The following is a 6632-nucleotide window of genomic DNA, read 5'->3' on the forward strand; positions in this document are numbered from 1 at the left end:
AAAGTGAGCATCATTCTCATTAACATGAGAATACTCGATGCTTAAAGAGTTCAGGTTTTCACTAATAAATCATCATTTTAACAACTGAAAAGCCTATTGATAATTCCCTTCGCCGGGATGAAATCATGATATTGGTAGCGATCAGTAAATTTTGCAAGCTGTCAGTGCGTTTTGTAAACATTTTTCTCGGCAAAGAGGAAAGTGATGAAGTTAAGCCAATGGGGGAATACTCCAGACTTAGACAAAAATATTTTAAACCAAACAAATAATAACAAAGTGGAACACAGCAGTGAGCAATTACAAGAAGAAAAGTCGGACGGACTGTACAAATAAAGAAAGTCGGACGGGCTTTGGAAAAGGAAGTCGGACAGACTTACAACGAACAACGTTGTCATCAAGCAAAAAAAATTTTGAACGAAAATTTTAGCTAAGATGTTATTGATCATGTAAGTATCATTCCCGAGTCAAGTGATTGAAATTTTCTAGAGTAAAATTTATCGGCAGTTTTTTTCACCTTTTCGGAGAATTGTATACAATTTTTTCTTGTCAAGTGAATAAAATTTTCTAGAGTAAAGTTTATCGGCAGTATTTTTTCACCTTTTCGGAGAATTGTATAAATTTTTTCTTGTCAAGTGAATAAAATTCTCTAGAGTAAAATTAATCTGTATTGTTTTATTCCACCTTTGCGGGGAATTGCATAATTTTTTTCTTCCTGGCATAAAAAATATAATATTGAAATATGGCGAATAGGGAGGAAATAATAGAGCTAGAATCAGACAATCGCAGACAGGAGTTTGCGAGAGTTTTTGAGGAAGGCAGTATTGCGAAAAAAACCAAAAACCAGTTATTCGCAAAATAGCCACCCAACATTGAAGCGCATAACGCCTGAGACAAAACAACACGATACCGTACAGATGGAAATGGATCCTGGGTCATCCTTGTTTAGACGACCCACTGCCTTTAATCCCAATAACAATCGCAATTCAAATACAAATAATAATAATAATAATAATAATAATAATAATAATAATAATAATAATAATAATAATAATAATAATAATAATAATAATAATAATAATAATAATAATAATAATAATAATAATAATAATAATAATAATAATAATAATAATAATAATAATAATAATAATAATAATAATAATAATAATAATAATAATAATAATAATAATAATAATAATAATAATAATAATAATAATAATAATAATAATAATAATAATAATAATAATAATAATAATAATAATAATAATAATAATTGTTCCACAAACATCCCAGACGGGACAGGGGAGACTTCTCTCAAAATACAAAACGGAAGCAAAAAATAACTTCGGGAAGAAGTGCTCCTCTCCAAAAACAGCAAAGAGTAAATCATATTACTGCTGATGAAGAATCAGATGATTCAACCTTCGAGGAAGATTATCTTTGGAGGACGAAGAGGATCAGGTTGTAGAAGAGTTGCATGTTTTAGAATAGGCCCGCTCCTACCCTTTATTATAAAGACATTAAACGGGAGGGAGCTAAAATGGCTGATCGACACTGGTTCATCTAAAAATTTTATTAAATCATTAGACGGACAAATTAATACAATACCTTTGAGTAAACCATTTAAAGTTAACACATTAAGTGGTACAAATATCATTAACACGACATATCATATCACGACATTTTATTTAATCGATACCTTAAGAACGTTCGACGGAATAATAGGCTATGCATTTTTGAAACAAATTAATTGCAAATTGGACACTGGGAACGACACGCTGACATATGATATAAACTAGCAAAATGCCCGCTACTTCGTATGCGGAAAAGATATAAAAAAACAAATAAACAATATATAATATGGAAATGACAAACACTGAAAATTTGGCCGCACTAATACCAATTTTAATCAATATTTATTTTTAAATTAGTACTGTACGTACCCCTTAAGTTCGATTTTCAAAAAGATCAGCCGTATCTCACCCTTACACATTAACAGCGAGATCAACGTTGCACACCAATACACACTCTAACTCCAAAAAATAAAAATTCCAGCACTGTCCCTACACCCAAAAACAAATTGAGTGCCATTAAGTAATTTTCGTATACTTATGGTACGTATTTCGACGACATATCTCAGCCATACATGGACATTAATACAAAATAATTACAGTAAATTCCATAATAATTACAGTAATTCCAAAACTCAAGATTCCAGCTGTTTCCGTTCGTCCAATTCCAAATTGTACCAAACTTAGTATCAAGTCGAACTCTTCGTACCCATAAGTAAGATTTTCCAAAACTACCTCAATCCTTCACTTTAGTAATAATCTTAATTCTAAATATCAGGATTCAAACTCTATCCGTTAAACCATATTAAAATTGTACTAAATTTAGAACAATTTAGAATTTTCGTACCAATTTTCAAAACTTCATCAACGCAACAGGGCTACAATAACCATATTTTCAAATTGCAGGATTCCACCGCTATCCGTTCACCTACATACAAATTGTACTAAATTTAGTACCATTTAGTGCTTTTCGTAACCATAAGTTTGCTTTTTCAAAACAACCTGAATCCTACTCTTCGACTGTAATCGTAATTCCAAATTTCAGGATTCCAGCTCTATTAATTCACCCGAATCCAAATTGTATCAAATTAAGTACCATTTAGTGCTTTCTGTACCCATAAGTACGAATTTACAAAACTACCTCAATTCTACTGTCCGGCAGTAATCTTAGTTCCAAATTTCAGAATTCCAGCTCTATCCGTTCATCCAAATCCAAATTGTACCAAATTTAGTACCATTTAGTACTTTTCGTACCCAATGGTACGAATTTCCAAAACTATCTCAATCCTACACCCCTACAGTAATCTTAATTCAAAACTTTAGGATTCCAGCTCTATCCGTTCACCCAAATCCAAATTTAGTACTGCTCGTAATCATAAATACGAACTTCCAAAACCATTTCCTTATTTCAACGCCATTTCCCAACCTTGATTCCCATACCAAATTTGAAGATTCTAGCTTTATCCATTAAAAATATGCAATTGGTACCAAATGTAGAAACTTTTAGTACTTTTCGTACACTTATAGGTCGAGTTTCTAAATACCCTTTGGTACATCTTCCTAACTCTCTATCAATGACCACTCGTTCAAAATTTCAGAATTCTAGCTCTTCGTGTTTGCCTAATACAATGGATTCCATATTTAGTACACTTTAGCACTTTTCGTACCTTTCTACGACGAATTTCCAAAAACCCCTTTACACAAAAACAAATTGTACCAAATTCTGTACAATTCGATTTGCCAAAACAACCTTAATCCTTCACTTCAACAGTAACCATATTTCCAAATAACAGGATTCCAGCGCTATCCGTTCCCCCAAATCCAAATTGTACCACAGGTAGTACCACTTAGTACTTTTCGTACCCTTACTACCTCAGTCCTACACTCCAATAGTAATCCTAATTTCAAATTTCAGGACTAAAACACTATCCGTCACCCAAATCCAAATTCTACCTCTATAGCCTACCGCTAACGGGTTGCAAATTCTAACTCTTTCCGTTTACTAAAATTCATACTTTAAATTAAAATAAATAAAATTGAAATACTTAAAATTCAGGATTCCAGTTCTATCCGTTCACCCAAATCCAAATTGTAATAAATTTAGTACCATTTAGTACTTTTCGAACACATAAATACGAATTTCCAAAATTTCGCCAATCCTATGCTCCAACAGTAATCTCAATTTCAAATTTCAGGATTCCAGCTCTGTCCGTTCACTCGAATCCCTATTGTACCAAATTTAGTACTTTTCGAACACATAAGTACGAATTTCCAAAACCACCTCATATCTCAGTCCTACACTTCACAGTAATCTTAATTCCAAATTTCAGGTTTCCAGCTACATACATACGTTCACCCAAATCCAAATTGTACTAAATTTAGTACCATTTAGTACTTTTCGTACCCATAAGTACGAATTTTCAAAACTACCTCAATTCTACACCCCACCCGTAATCTCAATTCCAAATTTCGAGATTCCAACTATATCCGTTCACCCAAATCCCCATTGTCCCAAATTTAGTACCATTTAGTACTTTTCATTCACATAAGTAAGAATTTCCAAAACTTCCCCAGTCCTACACTCCAACAGTAATATCAATTCCAAATTTCAGGAATCCAGCTCTATCCGTTCACCCAAATCCAAATTGTACTAAATTTAGTACCATTTAGTACTTTTCGTACACTCAAGTTTCCAAAAACCCTTTGGTGCATCTTTCTTACTCTTCATCAGTGATCCTCAGTCCAAATTTGAGGAATCAAGCTCTATCCGTTCACCCAAATCGAAACTGTACCAAATTTAGTGCTATTTAGTATTTTTCGTACCCTATGTACGAATATCCAAAACTTCCACAATTCTAAACTCCACCAGTAATCTCAGTTCCAAATTTCGAGATTCCAGCGCTATCCGTTCACCCAAATCCCCATTATACAAAATTTAGTTCCATTTAGTACTTTCCGTACACATAAGTACTAATTTCCAAAACCACCCTCATATCTCAATCCTACACTTCAACAGTAATATTAATTCCAAATTGCAGGTTTCCAGCTCTATCCGTTCATTCAAATCCAAATTGTACTAAATTTAGTACCATTTAGTACTTTTCGTACCCATAAGTACGAATTTTCAAAACTACCTGAATCCTACACCCCACCAGTAATCACAATTCCAAATTTCGAGATTCCAGCTATTATCCGTTCACCCAAATCCCCATTGTATCAAATTTAGTACCATTTAGTACTTTTCATACACATAAGTACGAATTTCCAAAAGTTCTTCAATCCTACACTCCAACAGTAATCTCAATTCCAAATATCAGGATTCCAGCTCTATCCGTTCACCCAAATCCCTATTGTACCAAATTTAGTACTATTTAGTACTTTTCGTACACATAAGCACGAATTTCCAAAACTACTCTCATATCTCAATCCTACACTACAACAGTAACCTTAATTCCAAATTTCAGTTTTCCAGCTTTTTACGTTCAACCAAATCTAAATTGTACTAAATTTAGTACCACTTAGTACTTTTCGTACACATGATTGGTAATTTTCCAAACCATTTCCTTTTAGAAGCACCACTTCCCAACCTTGATTTCCATACCAAATTCCTATATTCCTGGGGCCTATTATCGATTTCATTAATTATTTAGCGATTTCTTCAAATTACAGATTTTGAAATTGAATAGTTTTTAGTTGTTGTTATTTCTGGCCGATTTCTGAATTTATTCCCCTAATGTTGTCTTCAACAGCAACTCATTTGTTCAACAAACCCAACATCATTTATTGAAAGAATTTTTGTTTTAATTTTAAATTGAAAATCAAAATTTTTACAAATGCATCATTTGTAATCATCTTTTCTAACTGTATTTTAACGAATGAAAATGTTTTGTGCGACACCTGTTTATACCATTATCACCAACTGCGACATCTGTTGCAATGGAAGATAACAAATGTCTTGTCTTTCCATTATTTAGTGGTTTACGATAAAATAAGTGCGCCTAGAAGTAAACTACAAAATTTGAAATTATGTGTGATCGTTTACGGTATCATGAAGTTATAGCATTGTTAATTTGACACATGTCTTGCAGAGGGCCAACTAAGTAAATAAGTACGTAATAGTAATGAAAAATAAGGATTTTTGTTGTTGTTATTTTTTGTGGTTCCAGGACGAATTTTCTAAAACCCGGCCTTATCTCGCACATTTGCATCAACAGTGACCCACTGGTAAAATTTCAAGCTCCTAGCTTTAGCCGTTTTGGCTGGGCATTGATGATGAGTCAGTCAGTCAGTCAGTCAGTCAGTCAATCACTTATCACCAAGCTCATTTATATATATAGATAAAACAGCGATACAAAAAATTTGTGAACAATGAGAATGGGAAACCTAAACATAGATTGGTAATTGACTTTCGAAAATTAAATGAACATACTAATAATGACAAATATCCCATGCCAGAAATTCCAGTATTGCTATCTAACTTAGGAAGGTCGTTGTATTTCACAACACTAGACCTTAAAATGGGATACCACCAAATACGATTAGCCGAAAGTGACAGAAGCAAAACGGCTTTTAGTGTCAATAGTGGCAAGTATGAATTCTGTAGACTACCATTTGGTCAAAAAAATGCGCCGAGTATTTTGCAGCGCACAATAGATGACATAATACGAAAATATATTGGGAAGACATGTCAAGTCTGTATGGACGACATTATAATCTTCTCACAAGACGCAAAAAGTCATATAGAGCATATCAACATTATAATAAAAAACATTAGTGAAGCAGGAATGAGTATATCTACCTCGAAATCCAATTTTTTTAGGCGGGAAGTAGAGTTCCTCGGTAACATTGTTATCCGAAACGGTATCAGGACATGACCAGACAATGTTAGGGCGATTAGGGAATTTCCGAAGCCTGAAAATTTAAAAGGCCTCCGATCGTTCTTAGGCCTTTCTGGTTTCTATAGAAGATTTATAAAGGACTAGCAAAATGCCCGCTACTTCGTATGCGGAAAGGATATAAAAAAAAACAAATAAACAATATATAATATGGAAATGACAAACACTG

The sequence above is a fragment of the Musca autumnalis genome, unplaced genomic scaffold, assembly GCF_047663935.1.
Source record: "Musca autumnalis isolate F117 unplaced genomic scaffold, ASM4766393v1 scaffold_32, whole genome shotgun sequence".
NCBI classification, from domain to species: Eukaryota; Metazoa; Arthropoda; class Insecta; order Diptera; family Muscidae; genus Musca; species Musca autumnalis.